At 34.4% G+C, this 23,968-nt stretch overlaps 2 long non-coding RNA genes across 2 annotated transcripts; one reads left to right on the forward strand and one right to left on the reverse strand.

The window, feature by feature from the left end:
- Window positions 1-9,620: 9,620 nt before the first annotated feature.
- Window positions 9,621-11,063, reverse strand: LOC121747149. Its single transcript, XR_006039145.1, has 2 exons — window positions 10,399-11,063; window positions 9,621-9,839 (listed from the first exon to the last, which is right to left on the reverse strand). It is a non-coding gene; the product is annotated as an uncharacterized LOC121747149 (long non-coding RNA).
- On the forward strand, window positions 9,846-11,391 carry LOC121747150. The gene is made up of 3 exons (XR_006039146.1): window positions 9,846-10,079; window positions 10,147-10,214; window positions 11,346-11,391. It is a non-coding gene; the product is annotated as an uncharacterized LOC121747150 (long non-coding RNA).
- Window positions 11,392-23,968: the final 12,577 nt, after the last annotated feature.

Raw genomic sequence — 23,968 nt, forward strand, 5'->3', positions numbered from 1 at the left:
GGGTATACTTTATATTCAAACCAATTATTTTACGATCATATGTGGATTTATTACTATTAAAGAGTAAAATGAATCGTTGAAATGCTCATATAAGTTACATTATAAAAATACAGGATAAATTCAGTTTAATACTATGTCATTTTCCCCCTTATGTGAAAGGAGAACATTTATTATTTCTTCATAGCGGAATAAACCGCAATATTTATTGCAATAGTAAAGTTACAATGTTGATTTATAATGTAAAAAAAATGATAAATTGACATATACGTGTATTTTCATAGGAATGGTCATTCACAAGGAATGCTTATTCCCAAATGGGACTCCCAATTACTCCCATCTAGGCTTGCACACGGTTCAGGAACCGCCGGTTCCGGTTCATGAACCGGCGGTTCACGGTTCACGTTTCCCATGAACCGGAACCGGCTCGCCAAGGGTCCCGGCGATTTCGGTTCCGGTTAAAAAAATAGCCGGTTTACGGGGCGGTTTAAAACCGCCGGTTTTCGGACTGAACCGCTGGTTTCGGTTCCGGTTCGGCGGTTCGTCAAATTTTTTTTTTTGCATTTTATTATTTGTTTATGTATGAAATGTGCGTAAATAAAATTCAAAAAACCATGATGAAAGTTGCAATTTTATTGAGATTACACGTTACAACAATTACAAATCACAAAAATCTTGAGGTCTTAAAGTCTTAAATAAAAATTTAAATACAAACGAGACTACTAGTTAACAACGAAGCTAATTACAAATTACAAAAAAGACTTAGAAGTTCTTATAAAAAAAACTTATAAGTATATATACTCTTAATCGGCGAAGGGGATCTTTCTACATAATTAAATTGAGGACACCTTTAGCAATTCAACTTTAAATGTTGAGTTTAGTCTAACAATCAACAATTATAGTAGAATTGTCAAAAGTTTTTCGGATTTAGCCTTATAAAGAAATCTACTTCATCGACTAGAGTATATACAAATACAATTATTTAATTGTATTTGCATATTTTTAAAGTAGGAACCAATGAAAAAAAAGAAATAAAGGAAAAATGACTTGAGCTCAACTTAAATTTAAAATTTAAGTTGAGGTGTCAACGTATCCCCAATGCTCATTTGCATTAGGGAATCAAAGCCTACATAGTTCTCTTACCTTACTTACCTATTTGGCTTGGCCGGCGGCGGTTGACGGTTGGCCTACGATTCATCCCCAGTGAATTCATCTTGTGATCCCTCCTGATGATCATCCCAATCATTTTCTTGTTCTCTAACGTCAGCTTTGGCCCAATCATCAAGTAACATCACGGCTTCCATATTTTTCGCGGAGAGCTTACTTCTTGATTCATCCAACACACGCGAGCCAACACTAAAAGCAGACTCGACGACGACAGTGGAAGCCGGAACAGAAAAAATCTCCTTGGCCATTGACGCAAGTATGGGAAAATCTTTCTCGTGGGTTCCCCACCAATCGAGGACGTCGATTTGGCGGGAGGAGTAGGACCTTCATCACCAAAGAAAAAGAGTTAATCGAAATATATATCTAATTCACTTACCATACCTGAGGACCTTCCGCTGGTGCTGTAGCTGTATAGGTCGGCTAATTGGGATTGCGCGTCGGGGTCATCATAATCGGCTTGAAATGCGAAGCCGTAGTTATGTTGTGGATGAGGGGGGGGGGTCTTCTGACTTGGTGGGTATTGTTATACTTGGTTTCATATTCGGTGTAGAGAGCACGCAAATTAAACTCGAAGGGTTATTGGATAATTGACCGGTCCGGGAGGTTTATTTGAAATGTTTCGGAGAGGTCTACTCCAAATTCGTCACTGGTATCCGATTGGATTGCTTGAAGTAGACCAAGATCAATAGAACTCAAATTGTTATAATAAAAATCTAAAATCTTGGAGGTACCGGCTAATTTTCATTTTGGATCCAAGACCTTTGCAATCAAAAACACCGTTGGAATCTCACTGAAATACTTAAGCCATTTTTCAATCATATAATATAAAACACACATCAATTCAGGTGAAGAGGAAGCATTTTTCATTGCACTTTTAAAACCAAGTGATATATACATGCAATGCTCTAAAACACGAACAACAATGCAATAATAAACACCCGACAATTCAACAGTAGCATTTTTGAAATATTTAAACAATTTAAATAAAGCTACACTATGTTCCCAACAACTATGCGGAAGATATAAATCATGAACGATATAGGTTCTATAAAAATCACATAAAAAATCTTTATGCGTCAAAGTAGAATTCAGACAATCATATGTCGAATTCCATCTATGAGACACATCTATAGTAAAATTCGTATATCTTATATTCTTTTGATGGCAATATTTCTTCCAAGCTTTGCCAATAGCTGGCTTTTGATGGATTAATCTAACTGCAGTTCTAATAGGACTAACATGCTTTTGTCATAATTCAAGCGCATCTTGTACACATAAATTTAAAATATGACATATGCATCTTTGATGAAAATACTTACCTCCAATAACCGGAGCACAAGCCGCAATCAAATCACTAATACTTGCGGTGTTGGCAGTTGCATTATCAAAACCAATAGAAAATATCTTATTGCATAATTGAAACTCATTCAAAACTTGAATAATTAAAGAAGTAATTTCAGGTACAGTGTGTGGTGTCTCAAATTCTCTAAAACCAATTAAACATTTGTTTAAAGTCCAACTATTGTCCACAAAGTGAACCGTAATGCCCATGTATGAATGCCGGTTAAAACAATCAGTCCATACATCTGAGCAAATGTTCACTTTGTGGCCCAAGTTAACTAAATAACGTGATAATTCAACCTTTTTCTCTAAACATTGTCTAAGGGTAGATCGTTGAACGGTCATTCGACCTATTCTTTTTATAGCTACGTCTAAACCACTTTGCATAGTAACCTCAAATTTTTTGTTATCATAAACATTAAAAGGAAAATGCTTCATTGCAGCCCATCTAGTCATAACGTCAGAAAATATTTTTGATCATATTTAAAAAGAGGCGTACCTGACGAACCTGAGCCACCAGGTTTGAAGTTTAGTTGGGTTTGGGTAGAGGTAGTGCCACATTCTACCGGATGCTTTGTCACCAAATGACGACGGAGGGTGCCATATCCCCCACCACTCGCAAATTTGTAGACTTTATCACAATAGTTACAATACGCATGAAACGCCGATGTCTCTTCTTGAGAGTGTGGATCATGAGGACTTGGAATCACCACCGGGACCTTCTTGTAGTGTTTAACAAAAATATCAGATTTCAAAGCTTTTGTAGTGTTAGTGGGTGGAGGGGGAGGACTAGGGGTGGGTAGGTACGGTATACCTTACCGAAACCATCGTACCGTATACCTTACCGAAAATTCGATATGAGAAAAAACCATACCTTTTCCTTACCAAAATTTTCGGTATACCGAACTTCGGTATACCTTATTTTCGGTATGACAAATTTCAATATCGATGCCATACCTTATTTTCAGCATGTCATATCTAAATTCGGTATACCGTACTTTTGCGGTATACCAGAGTTTTACGGTATATCGGACTACAATACGACATACCAAAATATCATTATTTTGTAAATAATTCTAAATACAAATACAAATGAAAATAGAATTTCTAAAATACTTAGAAAACATGGAATTTAATCAAACTCAAACATATTCAATAAAAAAAAACTGCAATAATTAAACTCCATGCAATCACATAACGTTCAACGATATTTGTTTGGAACTAATTTAACTAAAATCTTATATTTATTTGAAACTAATTGATTCAGCGATATCAAGTTTTCCTAATTGAGTTTATTTGATTTTATATTTACATGATTACCCGACAACTATAATGAGGCAGGATTTGATTTCTACATGTAAATATTTATTTGTTTGGTAAAAGTATGAATTTACTTGATATAATTTGGCATATATTGATATCGGTATATACCAAAAATTATGGTATATACCATATTTTCGGTATATACTTAAAATTACGGTATATAGCGTATTTTCGGTATACCCCGGTATACCTCGGTATATGAAAATCCATACTGTTACCGTACCGAAATAAATCGGTAAGGTATGATACCTTACCGAAAATTGCGGTATACCGAAAATCCGGTATTTTTGGTATTTTTTCGATACGGTAAAGGCGGTATTTCGGTATTTTTACCCAGCCCTAGGGAGGAGGCATCTCCTCATTTTTGCCGGTGCTAGACGAAATACGAGAATGAGATCTATCATCATTATTGTCCGAGTCCGACGATATAGACACGTAGTACTCGTCATTTTGTTGGGAACCACCGCCCCCGTCCCCACCTTGATGCATTTCAGCGAGTAGCATGACCATCCTATGATCTTCTTCTATCTATAAATATAATATAAGTTGAAGTTTAATTAGGAACATAAAATAAATTAAAAAACTCAATCTTATGAAATTATGAATTGTAAAAATAATTTAATTTTTTAGAACTTACTTGCAGGCGTTCAGCCGCCACTCGGGAAATCTCTTCCATAACTTCTCGACGACTAGGTCGCCTTGATTTTGAGGGACGACTACTTTGATCTTGGGCAATTCCTTTGCCCCGATCACCACGTCTCGGTCCACCACGAGAAGAAGACATAGTGATAAATGAAAGTAGTATGGGTGGAATATGTATGGACCATTGAGTATGGAATAAATGGTAAATTACGAACACAACAACAAATATAGTAGTAAGTAGTAACTAGTAAACAACTTGAGCAATTAGAGAGAATGAGGAGAGAATAGAGAAAGGGAGATTGAGAATGAAATCCTTGTTAACACAAGAATGAGATGAGTAAAAATGGGTGGGGAAGTAGGGTATTTATAGGAGTAAAATTGGAAGAAATATAAAAAAAATTTGAAATTTCAAATTCAGCCTGTTTACCGCCTGAACCGGCGGTTCAGTCCACGGTTCTGACGGAAGCCGCCGGTTTCTGGCCGAAAACTGGCGGTTTCTGACCGGTTTTCAGGCCTATACACTGCACCCTACGCTATGCCACCTGAAAAAGCATCGGAACAGTCGGAAACCACCAGTTTTGAACCGTCGGTTCACGGTTCATGATTTTCGCGAACCTGAACCGGCCCGTTTGAACCGCGAAACCGTCGGCCGATTCAAACCGCCGGTGCCGGTTCCGATTCATGAACCGGCAGTTCCAAACCGTCTATTAACCGCCGGGCCGATTCAGATTATGCATGCTTACTCCCATCCTACGTGACATTTGTCATTCGCATGAATATGAGATTCAAAAATAAGTTTTACTTCCTTTTTTATGTAAAGCTATTTTTTTGGGGGGACATAATTATAAAGGCTCATTTACTATAATATAGCAAGATATGTAAACTCTGATAGGAAATGTGGACTTGATGGGAAGATAGGGCAAAGATAAGCTTTAGCCACCATTATTTGTGTTGCGAACCCTAATGCTAGTAATATACGTTGTCCGGTCAACAGAAGTAATTAGGTGACTCGCCCTAGTAATACTGAAGTTATTGTTTAGATATCATAATTTTGTTTTGGATAGACTAGAGTAGTGAAATCTTATCCTTGGAATTCCATTGTTTTATTTGTTTTCTCAACCAAATCAATCACTGTTTCAGTTTATTTGTTTTATTTAATTGTTTTGTTTACAGTATTCACCCTAAAACCCCGTTTATCCAATTAGTATATGATGAAGTTTAGTATTTGGTAGTCATTTTGTGAATTTATTCCTCACGTTCTATATCATGTGTTTACCTTTTGCTATGTTAGATCTAAGCTGTACACTTGCAGTTATTTTTAATGCTAATAAAAAGTGCATCAGTCATTAACTTATGTTATGTCCATTTAATTCACTACTCCTAAAACACAATTTTCTTAAATTTCGTACCAAAAAGGCTCTGACCTTAAATGTAATATCGCGGCCATCATTCTTTAAAATACCACCGTACATGTCTAACCTTTGGTGTAATATCACTGGAAGTCGTTTTGTACAATTTCATGACTTTTTTCCATTTTGGTATTTTTTTGACCCAATGGGCACGGTTATGCAATGTGATACCCCTTCCTTAGGAGGCACATAAATTTATATAACTTTATTTTGTGTGTAAAGTGAAGATAAAAATGTTTCTATTTTTAGTAATAGGTCATCTTGATTGGGACAAATCAAAAAGGAAAGTTAGTCATCTTCAATGGAACGGAGGGAGTACTATCACGTCCTCAAAGCTTAAAACATACGTTTGTTCAAATGTAAGAGGCAGCAACAAAAGATGTTGAGAGAGCTCAAGCTCGCTTTGCTATTGTACTTGGGCCTGCTCATCTTTGGGATCTAGAGATATTGTCAAATATCATGAAAGCATGTATTATAATGCATAACATGATAATTAAGGAGGAAGGAGAACTAGGTGTTAGTGACTTTTATGAAATCAACATAAACTCTTTTAGTCCATGTCATATGAAGATCTAAATGTTGTAGATAGCTTTTTGGGAAATGTTGGGTCAGATAACAAGCAATAGAACTCATTCTAAGTTGAAAGAAGATATAATTCAGCCTCTTGATATTTACATTTACCTATGATTTCTTTCTTGATTTCGAAAATGACTAATTGACTTTGGGAGCAGAAGTGAATCATGAAAGGGAATGAGTAGGGTGAGTATGATGCTTGTTGTCTTTTCATTCCGAAAATTAGGATTTGGAATTCAATGGTAGTCACTATTCCATGTTTCTTGTTGGTGGAATTTATTTCATCTCTAACAACCAATCTATATCTATATTTATATCCTTAAAAGCAAGGTTATTTTAGTGAAAAAATTTCAAGAAATGGAGCCAATTTTCAAATTAAAGTTTGGGGGGAATTTGTGAGCAAACTCAAAATGGTTGTTTGTGCCGGAATGCAATGGGAAAGGTTTTTTCAGTTTTTATTTATTTATTTTAATTATTGAATATTTAAAAGGTGCAATGACATTTCTTTACCCAATGGTTAGAACAATTAGCTTTCATGAAACTGCATTTACATGTTTAGATTAACAATCAATAGGATATAAGGCTGATTATAACTTTAAAACAAATATATTATCAATCAATCAAAACAATCATATCAGTTTCCAAAAGGATTAGGAGGCTTGATAGGCCAAAGCAAAGAAGCTGATTTCTTCTTGCCATGGCTCTAATAGCATCCACCACCATGGTAGTTATTTAGAGGTTCTCCAATTTCCTGCTCACAACAAGAAAAATATCATCACTTCAAACTCAAGCCAACACAACAATCAGTCACATATTACTCGTGCTTTCAACTATTATCTTCAAAGAATGGCAAACATAATTTCAACTATTCCAGCGGAATGAATCCTAAAAAAATTGATTTTTTCAAAAAGTAAAAATGGAACTTGAGGAAAAAAATCTGGGATAAATCATAGATCTATCACGATTTTTGCCAAAGTTTTAGGCAAATTCTGTATTTTTTTCATGAAGATCTTTTCATTGTAACTAAATTGGTAATCATAAAATTTTGAAACCAAACGAAAGTTTATTTTGCTGACACAAATTTGTGTACCTACGATAATTTTATACTCCATCAAAATCCGAAAGGGAAAGAAAACATGTTCATAAGTTCATCTGCATAAATCGTTCATGTTTGGAATAATTTTTTATTAAACTATAAAAAACTTAGATTAAGTGAGTATTTTTTTATCATTTCAAGTGGAAAAAGATCATTGGATTTTCTAAACTTGGTAGACATAAGAATTAATTAAGTGAGTATTTTAAAACTTGGTATTTTTAATTATGTAAACATTTACACATATATATTATCATTATTTTTATAACTATCCATGAGTATTGCTTTCGTTTTGTTAGCCATGAGAAATTAAAATTGAATTGATTCCCTTCAGTTTTCAAAATTAGCAAAGCATTCTAATTTGATGATTTAGTCAAAATTAATTTCTAATTGTGATTTCAAAACGATTTGTTTGTCGTCTGGACATTTATTATATAAATAAAAAATATCCTTGAGTTTTGGTTCCGTTCGGTTAACCATGGGATTTTCAAATTCAAAATTAAAATTGAATTGATACACTAGAAATATCCAAAAGCAGAGGAAAAATATAATCAGGTGATTTAGTCAACCATATTTCAAAATTCCAATATGATTTGATAGGTCGATTATTAATAAAATTATTATTATATTTTACATGATATTTTAAAAATCACAGGTTTAAATTATTACATATTATAAATTTGGAACAGATCAATCAAAATTGTTATTTCTTTAGCCTTTAATTTTCTATAAATATTAATACTAATGTAGGGGAGTATTAGGGTGACATCATAACACTAATCCTCCCTTAAATCTATAAGATGGACGCATAGGATTGAATTAATGAAATAGAGTTCGGATTGCAGTCTTATGTGTTGGATATTGTAGACGTGTGGGTATTTTAGTCAATTCCCAAAAATTTTGATCAGAAATAGATTCGGTAATATGTAAACTACAAATACTACTTGGTAATAATGCAATATTCATAGAGTAACATTGCAAGCTGGTAAGGTAAAAAACTATTACGAATGATGCAGACGCGTAACACTGCAATCTGGTAACAGACATAAAATAGAAAATATCGATTTTCCCTTCAACGTTTTTTATGTTCCAATTAAATTAAAATAGGCTTCCACATGGCAAATTGAGAATCACACGATCTTAAAATCTAACGGCCTAAAATGACAGTATGATGTTACAATAAAGAGGGTTGTCATATTAATAAATCCCTACTAATATATTGTAAAAGTTAAATTATTCTGGAGATTGGTGCCAAAAAGAACCAAAATAAATGGAGCCAAAACTGATAAATAGTGCATAAACTCTTTGGGAGCCAAAATAAATGAGGTCAATACTCTTGAGGCAAAATCTACAAATACCAATTCACTTGAAAAAATAAATAAACTTAAAAAAATGTTTTACACATTTTGTTTGAGGTTTTTCAATGGAGTAGATCTCAAAACTAGCCGGAGCGGATCTCTTGCTCCAATCCTACTCCATCTCTCACAACTTAATAAAATAATTTTATAACATGTTAGTTACATGCTATAAGATTATTTTATTAAGTTGTGACATGTTATAAGATTATTTTATTAAGTTGTGAGATATGGAGTAGGATTGAAGTACGAATGGTGGAGTAGGAGATCCACTCCGAAAACTACCTTTTTACTCATGGCAAGTTTCATTGATGTAATTTTTCACTGATTGTTGGCTTAATAAAGTTAAGATCAATCTATGTGTAGAGAATTTATAGCAAATTTTAAACAATATAGGTCAATTCAAATGGTACAATTCAAAAAATATAAATCAATTCAAATGATACAATTCAAAAAAATATAAATCAATTCAAATTTAATACTCTGTCGGTTCCACTATAATTGAATCAATCTTTTTACACTAAATAATGCTATATAATTGTAACGCCCCGTTTTTCTAAACCTAATTTGTGAACCCTAAATTACTTTTTAAATGCTATTTTGCGAAGTCCGTGAATTAATTGTCGGTGAATTCATTGTTGCTGGACTAGAGATTTGAGAAATAAATGACTGCGCAAATTTAATTAATTCTTGTCCGTGAGGAATATTTATTGGACTCAATTCCGTGTTGGATCCGATAAATTAAATAAATAACATAAAATCCAGTCCGTGATAAATAAATTGCGGACTGCACAAATTAAAATAAAATACAAAGGACCGTGAATTAAACCAACTTAATTTATTTTCCCGGTTGATTTGGCCATCAATCGGCTTTAATTTTTAATTAAAGATTCTACATATATTATCCTCCTCCGTTAAAAGATATTCCTCCTCCGTGATCTGCAAACAAATGCCAAATAAATTCAATTAAATCAAAATAAGGAAGAAATCGAATTCTACCCTATTTCACACGTCTAAACCGTTTCTCCCCTCTCTCCTCACTCCCTAAATCTCTCCCACATCTTTAACTACCTCTCCCTTTAATTTAAATCACCAAAACAGTTTATCTTCTTTCTCCTATCCGTTCTGTGCAACAAAGAAAACAAGCATTCATTCTTTCAACTTCTACTCATACTCAAGGTAATCTTACAAATTTCCTCTATTTTTTCATGATTGAAATCAACTCACTTATTTTTCCTTCCGGCAGAAACTGAGAAAAGCCAAATTTAGGAGAGAAGGCCCTACGTCGTTTCATCCTTGTTTCATTCACAATCGGTAAATCTCTTTTCCCCAATCTATTTTTTTTCCAATCCATGAACAGCATAGCATGTTTTCACTCAATCAAATCGCACAATCAAACCAATAACCACGATCTGAATTCAATCTTCAAATCGCATAAACCGAAGCAAACTGAATCAAAGAATCAGACTTTAATTCATGAAATCAATGAACAACTTACGTCGGGGCGAATCGGGTTGGTTTGGGTTTGCATCGGAGTCGGTCGGGGCTATTCGGAGGCTGCCGGGCAGGCGCGGTATCAGCCGACAACAGCGGCGGCGAGCTGGGGCGGCTGGAGCAGCGACGATGGCGGAGGCGAAGCCGGGGCTGGCGTCGCAGCTCCTCGCGGCGGCGGGCAGCGGCCCCTCCCGGCGACGGCTGCACGACGACGGCGGCGGCATCTCCCGGCTGGACGAACGACGACAGCAGCGGCGCGATGGCGCGACGGCGAGTCGGAGGAGGCGTCGAGCTTCTGCAAATCTTTTTTTTGTCGAGAGTAGAAGAAGAAGGGGGGAAGAAGAGAGATAGGGAGAGAGAAAGAAAAAAAAAGGCGTGGAGATGATGGTGAATAAATGGGCTCTTTTGTCTTAATAGGATTTGGGCCTTGGTTCTTTTAAGATTTGGGGCTTTGGGTTTAAAATGATTGGGCCTCATTAATTAGAATTGGATGAATTAGTAAAGGTGGGCTCCTTTTAATTGTTGGGTTTAATTTGTAATTGAAGATATAAGATGGAGAAAATAATTAAGTCTTGGGCTTTTAATTAAATCCTTGGGCCAATAACTAACTAAATCTTTGAGTAATAATTAAATTAACTGTGGGGAATTATTTAATTAATTCCAGAATGTTTCAACGAATGAATAATTATAACATAAGTCCGAAATAAATATAATACAAGGGAAAGTGGTTGCGTTAATTTAATTACACACTTTTATAATTTTGGGGATTTTATTTCGATATCATTAAGAAAATACGAGGAGCCAACGGAGGAAAATTGGGGCATAAGCGGCCGCCGAATAACCGAAAACCGAAATAAACCGAGATAAAAGACGTTGCTTAGGATGCATGCATTTTTTTGGTTATTTGTTTGAAACAATGTGTTGATTTATCTATTATATAAATTGTTAAAGGTGAATCATCGCAAGGGAATCGTGATCGCAAGGGAAAGAACGTAATTTCAAATTAAGCACTCGAGGTGGGCTTTCTTTTAAATAAGGACAATGTCCTAAATATTTTATCGATGGAAATGAAACTGTGCTTATCATGCCGTGATTTGATTTTTACGTGCCTATCTGATATGGCTATGTGCCATTGTTATATAAATCGAATTCGGGTCCTCGTAGGGCCGCAAACCCTACTTGGACTAGTGTACACCTATGGTAGATCGTGTGCTAGCGTACGGGCTGGCCGGTCTAGTGGCTTGGTTTGTGGCCACATTCCAAGTCATGTATTGGCAGATATGGCTAACGTCTATGGGAAAATGACTGATCAGTTGACTTTTACTATGGGAAATGATTTTAGTGCCTCGGGCCTTTCTAAAGCTAAACCCCGATGGTTACTTAAGTATGGCATGATAAAATACCAATTTTTATTTAAAATGTTTTCGGCATGAGCCCATTGAGTATTTTTATAGTACTCAGCCCTGCATGTGTTTTCCCTATGTGCAGGTTGAGCGGCGACGAGCAATTGGTGGTGTTGAGCAAATTTAAAATTGAAGCATGGTTTGGTTAGTTGTGATCTACGAGTGTCGTTGTGTCTCCACACATGACGTCACTCTTTCTCTTGAACGCTTCCGCTGAGACATTGTTTTTACTCATCAATCTTTTAGCTTTGAACCTAATTTATTTGGACAATGTCAACCTCTTGGCCCATTTTTATTAAATATTAATTATTGGTCAAACTCATTATTGAAACCCTAGTTTCCTTCGTCTGTTTACTAAGTTCTTCTAATCACGATCGCCCGTATTTATTAACCCCAAAGGGCGGTCGTGACAATAATACTACTAATAAAACTTAATGTAATTAATAATACGTAATTATATATGGACTTATTCAATAAATATAAATGTTGTCGGCTACGCATCGTGCTGGGGCTGATCTAGTTTCATATAATTCCGTGTATGCTCAATGTTTGTTGTTTAAGTTTATGTTGTCTTGATTCTTTTTTCCCACCAAGAAAAATTGAATTTTCATTCTTTTACCTTTTATTAGATGAAGGGGCAAAGATATCTCTTTAAATTAAAATTATGTATAATACTTTCTCAAATATATCTCCCTAGGGGTGACATTCGGTTTTCGTTTCAGTTTTTTGGTTAAACCAATCAAACTTCAAACTACCCGAAAAACTAAAATTTGAACTATAAAACCGATACGAACTGAAAAAATTAAAATTTCATAAATATATCCAAAAAATCTAAAAAACCTAACACAGGAAAACCAAATTGCACAATATATCCAAAAAATTAAAAAAAAACCGAAAATCCAAAAATTAATTTTCTATAATTAACACAAATATTATATTGTTTAGTCCAATTAACATATCCAAAAAATTATACAGTAATATTTATAAAATCTAAATATTATTACATTTACTAATATAAATGAACACACATAGATTTTGATTCTAGGTATAATATATTATATATATAATATTAAAAGGAAATTTGATTTTTTTTTATTTTTTTATCCGAATCGAATCGAAATTTGGTAAAAGTTTAAACCGAACCAAATAAAAAAACTGAAAAAAAAATCGAACCGGATTATAAATTTCGGTTTGGTTCAGATCAGATTTTCGATTACTTTATTCACTCCTTTTACCTCTACCCTTTGAGATACTCTTAGTGTTGGAGTATTGTTTCGGTAACAGAGGCTAAGGAATAAATATTTAATAACTTAAGTGTATTGAGAATAAAGTAAAAAAAACGAATAAATTAGAAAAATTGTGAGAGAATAAAGTAGAAAAAAGAGTAAAGTAAGAGAGATAAGTGTGTTTGTATTTTGCCCAAAAAAAACAAATGATCCCACTCTATTGGGACAGTCCTGAAAGGAATATGATCCGGCAATAATGAGACAAAGGTAGTATCATTATTGTTATTATCTTCTTGACATCTTATTACCTATGTGTACAGGTAGATTCACTGTTGAAAAACTATATAAATCAATGATATCTTCACTTTTATACTAATTCTTTTATCTGTTACTCCATGTAATTTCAAGATTCAGATAGCTACCTCAAAATTGTTTCTTCAGCCTAAACAATGGAAGAGCATAATATGAAGTGAGCTTCAACCAACTAATTCTCACTTCTCAAATTTCATTCGTCACTGGGTGCATTACAAATATAATAATGTTTCTACAAATTCTTAGATTGAAATTCATGATTGAATAATATACCCACATTACTATTTGTACACAAGGATCCACTTTGAAAGTAGTACTACCAAATAACAAAAGGGAAGTTGTTAGACTTTTGCAATTAGAAGTCATCTCACTCTCACATCTCTTCAACTTTTTTCTTATGTCCCTTTCAATTTGCTTCGCCAATAAATTTCAAGTCTAAATGATTTCATACAGTGAAACTTGAAACACAGATTGCTTTACCAATAACAAAAATTATGTCGCTTTTACTAAATGTAACTTCCTTGGTCTTTCTAGGTTACTTCCAATGTCTTTCTTCCTGTCTTGGCCTATCATTTTTGTTTTACACCACTTTTTTATTTAAGATTGACACATGTCCACCTTAATCTTCTACTTGCTGAAAAAGTTAGACGGTGTATATTGCGAATGAAAAAATTAATTAATTATAGTATTACAGTATTTTTTATGTTAGCTAATAAAAATAGTGATAAATCATACACCATTCGTCCTTTAAAAATAGAGTAATTATTTCTATTTTGGTATGTCCCTTAAAATTATGCAGTATTTATTTTAGGAAACTTTTTTTTTCTCTAATAAGGTGAAACCCATTTTCTAATAACAATATTTTAATCACTTGTTCTTTTTATCTCTTTTACTTTACAATTTTGCATTAAAGCATGTGTAAAAATAGTTATCTTTAAAGAATGAAGTTTTTTAATAAATAAATATACAAAATGAGGGTGAAGTATAAAGTAGAAGTGTCCAAATGAAGTATGCACAATTTTTAAAGGGTTAATAGCAAAAAATACACTTTTTGTCCAGATTAGATTTTTACTATGAATTTTAAATGTGGTAAGAAGTACATTAACTTTAGTTATGGTTAAAAATTACATTTAACTTTTCAGCAATTTAAAGTTTGTGTGATTATTTACAACATTATAAGTTCGTGTCATAAACTACAATACATCGTTGAAGGAATCGGCAGTCAAATGACGTTGACATCCCGATGCGCCACATAGGATTCAATTTGCGCGAAACTGAATTTTGTAGAACATTTACTATATAAGTAAAAAGTTGGTGTATTTTTTCACCGCATTTAAGTTTGTGGTAACATCTTAAATTGAGAAGATATTGGTGTATTTTTTTAGCTATTAGCCTAGGTTAAAAATCGAGTACAAAACTGAGACATGAATATAAAAGTATTAAGATCTTTATTTCTGAGAATATCCTATATAACAAAAAAATCACATGTTTGGTACCTAGGGTTATTTTTGTCATTGGGTATCAAAAACGATATAAAATAAAGATCATGTACCATTTATGTGCAAAAGTGAAAAATCAGGTACCATTTATGTAGTTCACTCTTTATTCAAGGGCTACTTTTGAATTGGTCAATATTGGATTATTAATAGTTACATCAATGATAAGGCTCGTTTCATGCATTTGTTATGGAGTAAAATTCTGTGATTTTTCGGAAACTAACGTGTAATTTTGAGCCAGGTGTGTAAAGAATCTATCAGGACTAGAAGGTTGTATAGAGCAACCGGGCAGATGGTGAAATCAAGGAGAAATGGAGCAAACCACATGTTGCCGAATTGATCAAGGAGAATCACGAATGGAGCAGTTGGAGACAAAACCAACATTTCCAAGACAAGTTGCCCTAGGGATTAGAGCCTCAAGCCTCCCTATATAAGGGAGAAGAATAGAAGAATGAGGCGGCTCCTCTCTTTTGAGCTCAACTCTCCTAAGCTCACATTTCTCTCTTGAGTTTTTTTACACACTTGGAAGGGGGTTGTTCAGGCTGTGGTGGTGAGTTTGATTTCGTTTTAAGTTGTGTAACACCGTCCTGCGTGGGCGAAGAAACAATTGCTTTAATTTCAGCTTGATACACTCTCGTTTTGAAGTATTTTCCTAGTTCTTAAACTTCGTGTTTACGAAGCTGACTTTGAATCGGTTGTTGAACTCGTACCTGATATTATGAAGTTTTTCCGCTGTTTTGTTTTCACTTATTTGTCTTGTTGTTTATGTTTGAGCTGAATCTGTTGGAAGCGTTTGTGTTTGAGCTTGTTGAATTTTACTTTCATCTATGTTAGAATTATTCTCGATCAATTTTCTGTGGAGGTTTGGTTTACAGATGTAGAATTTCAGCTTGTGGATGATTTTTAGATTTGGTCGTCGTAGGATGTTTAGATCTAGTTTATTGATGTCTGATGTTGCGGATCTGAGTTTGTTTGCACTCGATGATGGTAGATTTATGTTGGATTTAAGTACGATTCCGTAGATATGGATAGCTATGTTTTGTTCTGCATGATTATGACTTGATCTTACTTCTGACGTGATCCCAGTTGATCCGTTAGATCAGAACCGCAGTTTTAAGTTTATTCTTCGTGTTTACGTGTTTGCGAAATGGTGCTCTGCTCTAATGGTGTCTGAAATCCTGTTTATGCTTTGTTTCACTTCGATAACATGAAGAAGATGAAGTAGTTAGTTGTTAAGGTCTAGATCTGCAGTTTTTACACACCTTTTGCTTTGTGGCACCTTTTCAGAATTCGTTAGTTAAGGGATTTGGTCCCCATCTTGCTTTTACCTTCTATTTGGCTGTTTCGAGAAAGTTTTAGTATGATTGTCTCGTATGTATTACAAGCTGTTAGCGTAGATTTAAGCTCCAGTTACTTTTCTGCTTCGACGCATATGTCTTCCTGATTTCTAAGTTGATCAGTTAGGATTATTAATAGTTACATCAATGATAAGGCTCGTTTCATGCATTTGTTATGGAGTAAAATTCTGTGATTTTTCGGAAACTAACGTGTAATTTTGAGCCAGGTGTGTAAAGAATCTATCAGGACTAGAAGGTTGTATAGAGCGACCGGGCAGATGGTGAAATCAAGGAGAAATGGAGCAAACCACATGTTGCCGAATTGATCAAGGAGAATCACGAACGGAGCAGTTGGAGACAAAACCAACATTTCCAAGACAAGTTGCCCTAGGGATTAGAGCCTCAAGCCTCCCTATATAAGGGAGAAGAATAGAAGAATGAGGCGGCTCCTCTCTTTTGAGCTCAACTCTCCTAAGCTCACATTTCTCTCTTGAGTTTTTTTACACACTTGGAAGGGGGTTGTTCTGGCTGTGGTGGTGAGTTTGATTTCGTTTTAAGTTGTGTAACACCGTCCTGCGTGGGCGAAGAAACAATTGCTTTAATTTCAGCTTGATACACTCTCGTTTTGAAGTATTTTCCTAGTTCTTAAACTTCGTGTTTGCGAAGCTGACTTTGAATCGGTTGTTGAACTCGTACCTGATATTATGAAGTTTTTCCGCTGTTTTGTTTTCACTTATTTGTCTTGTTGTTTATGTTTGAGCTGAATCTGTTGGAAGCGTTTGTGTTTGAGCTAAATTGTTGAATTTTACTTTCATCTATGTTAGAATTATTCTCGATCAATTTTCTGTGGAGGTTTGGTTTACAGATGTAGAATTTCAGCTTGTGGATGATTTTTAGATTTGGTCGTCGTAGGATGTTTAGATCTAGTTTATTGATGTCTGATGTTGCGGATCTGAGTTTGTTTGCACTCGATGATGGTAGATTTATGTTGGATTTAAGTACGATTCCGTAGATCTGGATAGCTATGTTTTGTTCTGCATGATTATGACTTGATCTTACTTCTGACGTGATCCCAGTTGATCCGTTAGATCAGAACCGCAGTTTTAAGTTTATTCTTCGTGTTTACGTGTTTGCGAAATGGTGCTCTGCTCTAATGGTGTCTGAAATCCTGTTTATGCTTTGTTTCACTTCGATAACATGAAGAAGATGAAGTAGTTAGTTGTTAAGGTCTAGATCTGCAGTTTTTACACACCTTTTGCTTTGTGGCACCTTTTCAGAATTCGTTAGTTAAGGGATTTGGTCCCCATCTTGCTTTTACCTTCTATTTGGCTGTTTCGAGAAAGTTTTAGTATGATTGTCTCGTATGTATTACAAGCTGTTAGCGTAGATTTAAGCTCCAGTTACTTTTCTGCTTCGACGCATATGTCTTCCTGATTTCTAAGTTGATCAGTTAGGAGTTAGCGTAGGTAGTCCAGTTCCTAGCATAGTCGAGTCAAGTTGATCAGTTAGTTTAGTTTCTTGTCAGTCAAGTAGGATAAATCTTAACCCACTCTGCATGCGTGGCAGCAGCCATTCCCAAATGTCAACAACAAATGTTAAAACACTTCATCTCTGTGGAATTCGACCTTTAATTTCCTTTACTAATTAATAGTATCGTGAGTTATGGCTTTGAAGGTTCCTCATTCGAGGATTGCACACCCAATAGCATGTGGATAGCTCTTTAGGAGTCGAACTTGATCAGTTAAACCTTCACTGCATGATCCGTCTGTGAGAAATTGTAGGGCAGGTTGAGGCGTACCTTCTGGATCAATCTATTAACATTCTCTTGATCAGTCTACGTTCATTTTTCTTAATTCAATCGTGTGCAATTCGAGAGACGACAATAGAGAATGAGAAGCTTCTTTTCAATCAACACTAATTCCGATTTACTTTAATCCTAGTTAGTTTTATTTGGTCATGACCACTTTTGCAACCGCCGGCGTCGAGTAAATTAAAAACAATTAAGCAACTAATCAAGTAATTAATTTGACGTGGTTGTTAATTTGTATAGTGAAGTTGCACAAGGTAATTTGGCATCTACTAGTTTGATTTTTCTAATTTCTACTCATCAGAGGATAAGATAGTGAGAACAATAATTAACTATATTTGTCTTGACTATCTTGAGACCTTAGTCAGATGAATAAATTGATCAAGTAGGGCTGAATAAAATAGAGTTAGTTGCAAAATAGTACTTATGTCCCGTTTTATAGTTTAATCTAGAATTTCTAAACTAAATTAACATTTTTATCTATATATTCCATGCATCTAAAAAAAATAGTCTTATTTTTCATAAATTGGTTTACAAATAATTTCTCCACTCATAAAAAGTAGAGTGAACTACATAAATGGTATTTGAACTTTTTCAAGTTTGACCCAAAATAGTCCCCGAAGTTTAAAAATATTATGGATAATCCCTAAACTTAGAAGGTAATCTCATCCATGATACTTTTTCACTATATGGTCCATTAATCCTCGTTTAACACATGTTTAACGTTGTTTATTTTTTATATATTTAGTTTGATTAATACATTAAAAATGTTATTGATATTTTTAGTTTAACAAAATTCATAAAAATCAAAGCTCGATTTGTAAAAACGAACAAATCAAGCTTTAATTTTTATGAATGTTGGAAAATTAAAAATGTCATTAACATTTTAATGTATTAGGAACAAACTAAATACTCCTTATCCCATAGAATTAGGTCATTTACGGTTGACATGTGTATTAATGTGTAATTGGTAAAGTAAGAGAGAAGGAGAAAAAATAATTGAAATTGTGTACTGATGGTAGGGCCCTTAAATGAAAAGTAAAATATAAGGAAAAAAGGTGGTCATAAATGGATATAGACTAATCTTTTAGACGAACGAAAAAAGGAAATATGACCTATTTCTATGGGACGAAGGGAGTATATAAAATAAAATAAATAATACTAAATATGCATTAAATGAGTATAATATTTATATAAAGTACTCGTAACAAATCGAGCTTTGATTGTTATGAATTTTATTAAATTAAAAGTATCAATAATATTTTTAATATATTAGAATAAAACTAAGAGTGAACTACAAATATGGTCCCTGGACTATGGGTTTACCTCGTACATAGTCCCTGGATTTTAAAAATATCATTAGTAGTCCCTGGACTAAGGCGTATGATCTATTTGACATATTATGGGATCAATCAATTCACATGTTAACATAGAATTGCATGCTAGAATGCAAATAATTCATGTTTAGAAAATATAAATCCTAAAACATGAATACTACGGTTTAGAGTTACCGATTTGATTCTCCAAAAAATCGTCAATTGCTCGCGCCTTCTCCACGATGATCTTCAATATTAGACCACGGATCTTCTAACTGGTTCCCGAACTGTATTCCGAAATCAGTGTGGGCTGATCTTATCAGAACACTAGGACTCGAATAAAGAAGATAGAAAAATCTCACGGAGGAGAGATGAGAGAATTTTCGAGCTCCTCTAAAAACAGAGTGGGACGAAAATTTCCTCTAATTAATTAATTCCGTCTCTCCTTTATTGTCCTATTTATATTAAGTTCATATTTGGGCCCAAGCAGAGATTTATGGAGGTTTGGATGTGGCCTCACTCAATTAGCTCTACTAATTAAATTCAACCCACAATTTAATACAAGCTTATATTGGAATATCATTATCAGCCACTATAGTAATAATATTGCACTGCCCATCCAAATCCGAAATTACAAGTAATCTAGGTTTTCATTTTATTTAAATGTTTATTTCCCGCGCTTAAGATACAAATGTCCATTAATTAATTGAAGTCTGCTATGAACTTAATTAATCAACATCTTATTTATTCCAAGAGTGGCCTTAGCAAGAAACACTTATTTATTATTCATGGAATAATTAAATTCTAACTTGCCAGTTTTCCGAATAATAAATCCTTGTTCAAGCTCCTCTTGAGGACATTATCAAACAAGACTCACCTCGCGCACGATTTAACATAATAACAACCCTAGCACCACTAGATATTAATCACCACTACCTAGGGGTGCTTAAACGATTCTCCGGTTCTCGGTTAACCGGAACCGAAACCGGAACTGGCCGTTTAATTGGCGAACTGGAACCGGATTTTTCGATTTCGGTTCCGGTACCAGTTCTAACTTTTTAAATAAAACCGGTTCCGATTCGGAACCGGAACTGACCGGTTCCTAATCGGGAATCGGATTATAACTCAATTTTATTTTTTATAATTTAATATACAAATAAATCTAATTTAATTAAATTAATTTTGAATTAAAGTAAAATAATTTGAAACATTGAGTGATTTTTATATTTAAACAGTGTTAGATTTGCGAGCTCTGTTTTTGAAGTATTTAAAATGTTTAAACCGTAGTACTTTGAATCTACAATTATTTCCCCAATCCATTTTTGATGAACTAACTACAATGAGTAGGACATCATAAGTTTGTTTTTAATTTAAAAAAAAACTGATACGAATACAATATCATTTCATATGATAGAAATTTAACTTTATAACAAATTTATGTAACAATTCATTTAACATACGATTTTAACTTGTTTGTGAATAATTTATTAACTATTCCGTTATAATCCAAAAAGTCACAACAAGATCAATTAGCATTAGAAATTCCATTGAATATTGCCAAAAAAGGGAAAATGGAATTCAATTTTAAAACTTATTTTTAAAAAAATGGCTAAAGTTTAGAACTCCTATTTTTTTTTATTAAAAAATTGTAACATAAACTAGTCCGACCTACTACACTTGGAATCACTCTTATCCATATATGAATATTATTGTATTGTTGATTTGTATTTTTTTGTGTATTTATTAGAATTTTTAGGTATTATTTGTTATATTTCTAGATGTTAGATTATTATTTTTTTAGTATTGAACTATTTAAATTATAAATAAATTCAGATTAAAATTAAACATCGGTTCTGGTTCCGATTCCGGTTCTAGGATTTATGAAAATTTAAAACCGGTCAACCGGTCCGGTTAAGAACTGAAACCGGCCGAATAAGCAAACCTACCACTACCTAAGATATCAAGATTATTAGGTTATGAAAACCCGCACCATTTGATAAGTCAAAGTGATGTATAATCAATACCGTATGCTCAATGCTAACGTATGTCGATTAAGAAATAATAATTTATCAAGACCTAGTCTTTCAGTAGATAGCATAAAGACACGTCTTGCTGTTAGATCCATTAAGTGCTATACCACACCAACGTCATCTTATTTCAATAAGACTTAGAATAATCGGACTGACATTGCAACCTTTCACGATAGGTAGCCAAAGCCTATCTAGGTTGTGAAATTCTTCTTTCTCTTTTGCAAAACATTCCATAGAACTGACTGTAGTTACCTTAAAGTAGACGATGTCGACAACCAGTCTACTAAGTAAAAGACTTAGGCTTTGTTTGCTTCTTATACATTTAAATGTTTAAACAACATCTTATAAATGCACAAGCAAACACAATGTAATAATATACTGATTTTATTCGTGTAAATTGCTTGAATAATACTGAATCGGGTTAAAAGTGGATTGTAGAGTTTTCCCTATACAAACATGATTCTATTCGTGCTCGAAACATGTTTTTCAGTATACCAAACCTAACACTCGTCTCATAGCTATATATATAGAAATAAAACTATGCAGTACTCATATAAGGTATATACTCCACCCGTCTCATTAAATATGCAACATTTGGGAATTGACATGAGTTTTTATGTAGTGTTGTTCTGTGAGTTAATGAAGAGAGAGTAAAGTAAGAAAAATTGAAAACATAGAGATAGAGATGTTTTCATTTTAGGAAACGTTTCATTTTTAATGGGACAATCAAGAATGAAAAATGTTTCATTTTTAATAGGACAAACAGAATATGTCATTTCACCAAGGTAAATTTATTTCTATTGCCATGAGTTATTAGCAACATTTCATTTTTGTTCGACTTATATTGGGGGAAATGATGGGGTTTGCATTTTAGCACTTTACTTTGTTTGTTCTCAATTCAACAATTAATTTAAATTAATACTATAATTGTGTATATTGTTAGAAATAGTGGGAAGAAATACCCAAGCCGTGTACAGGCGGTACTCTAACTAATACAAACGAAAGGAAACTTTGCAACAAAAAGAGGAATGAAAATTACAATAGAAATAAAGCAAACCAAATTTATAAGTCGAGTCGAGGAAAGCCCTCTTTCCGCAAGACAAATTACGCCCCGGCTAGTGCTCACGGAATGGCGTATTGTCGCCAAAGATAAAACGACTTCCTCCTAGCGTGTAGAAGCACCTCAAACCCGCTAGGCACCGTCGAACTTGATGGAGTTCCTAGAATCGAGCTATGCAATGCTCCTAGAATGTGAACTAGGATGTAGAGAGCTATAGAAGAGAGAATGCTTGTTGTAGTGTGTCCTTCATCTCTCAAACTCACACCTATTTATAGGATAGGAGTGACCACACGAGAGGTCTCGGCATTAAGGTACCTCATTATGCATTTGGGGGTTACCTAAGATGAAAGGCCATAGGTCTTGGCCACATCAAAGGTTTCCCACATTTTCCACATGTTTATAATAATCCCCCACATTGGTTAGAGCGCTGCAAGCTCAAACCAACACCAGACACAAATGCATGCATGCAGACTCTATGCTCAATTCTCGAGAAACAATATTGCATTTGGAATAGTAGCTTGGGGCTTTGAACTTTCCATAGTCAACACTATCGGGCATACCGGCGGCCTGGTGGACGTGATGACGTGATGCCTTGAACCATTCCTCCTTGGTGTATACCGAGACAATAATATTGACACAATATTATTTACAAACTCATCAGTTCTCACGTTTGTGTCCTTTACTGGCCATGGAACACCACTTTGGATTCATAAGTGATTCACATGTTGAAGCCACACTTCTTCACTTACATAGGTGATTCTTTTCCAGGTATCCTGCAATACCCACCTCCTCGAGGTTTCTAGGAATCATTAAAAGTCAAAACTTAGCCACTTACCACAAGCAGGTTACAACACTCAATGCTTTCTAAAGAATGGGCGAAGATAAAAAATCTTCCGAGTGTTACAACTAGATCCATATAGCTTCGTTTTCCCATTGAACCAAGCCCATGGGATCTCCAATCGTATGGTTGGGTTACCACTATAATCATCTTTTTAAGAAGTGGTTTTCAGTCCCATTCCTTTTAGCAATTTATGTATTTGATCACGGTTTAAACCTTTTGTTAACGGATCCGCTAAGTTATCAACTGACCTTACATAGTCAACTGTGATAACACCACTTGTGATCAATTGTCTGACGGTATTATGTCGCCGACGAATATATCGAGACTTACCGTTGTATAAGTCACTATGTGCTCTTCCTATAGCTGCTTGGCTATCACAGTATATCACTACTGTCGGCACTGGCTTCTTCCAACATGGAATACATTCTAGGAAATTTCTGAGCCACTCGGCTTCTTCCCTTGCTTTATCTAATGTGATAAACTCAGATTCCATGGTGGAACGAGCAATACACGTCTGTTTTGTTGATTTCCACGAGACAGCACCACCCCCCACAGTGAACACATACCCACTTGTCGAAAATGAGTCTTTTGAATCAGAGATCCAATTTGCATCACAGTACCCTTCAAGTACTTGGGGATATCTTGTGTACTGCAGCTCGAAGTTAAGAGTATACATCAAGTATCTCAAAACCCTACGCAGAGCTTTCCAATGTTCCTTGCTTGGGTTGCTCGTAAATCGACTCAGC

This window comes from Salvia splendens, chromosome 9, assembly GCF_004379255.2.
Source record: "Salvia splendens isolate huo1 chromosome 9, SspV2, whole genome shotgun sequence".
Taxonomy (NCBI): domain Eukaryota; kingdom Viridiplantae; phylum Streptophyta; class Magnoliopsida; order Lamiales; family Lamiaceae; genus Salvia; species Salvia splendens.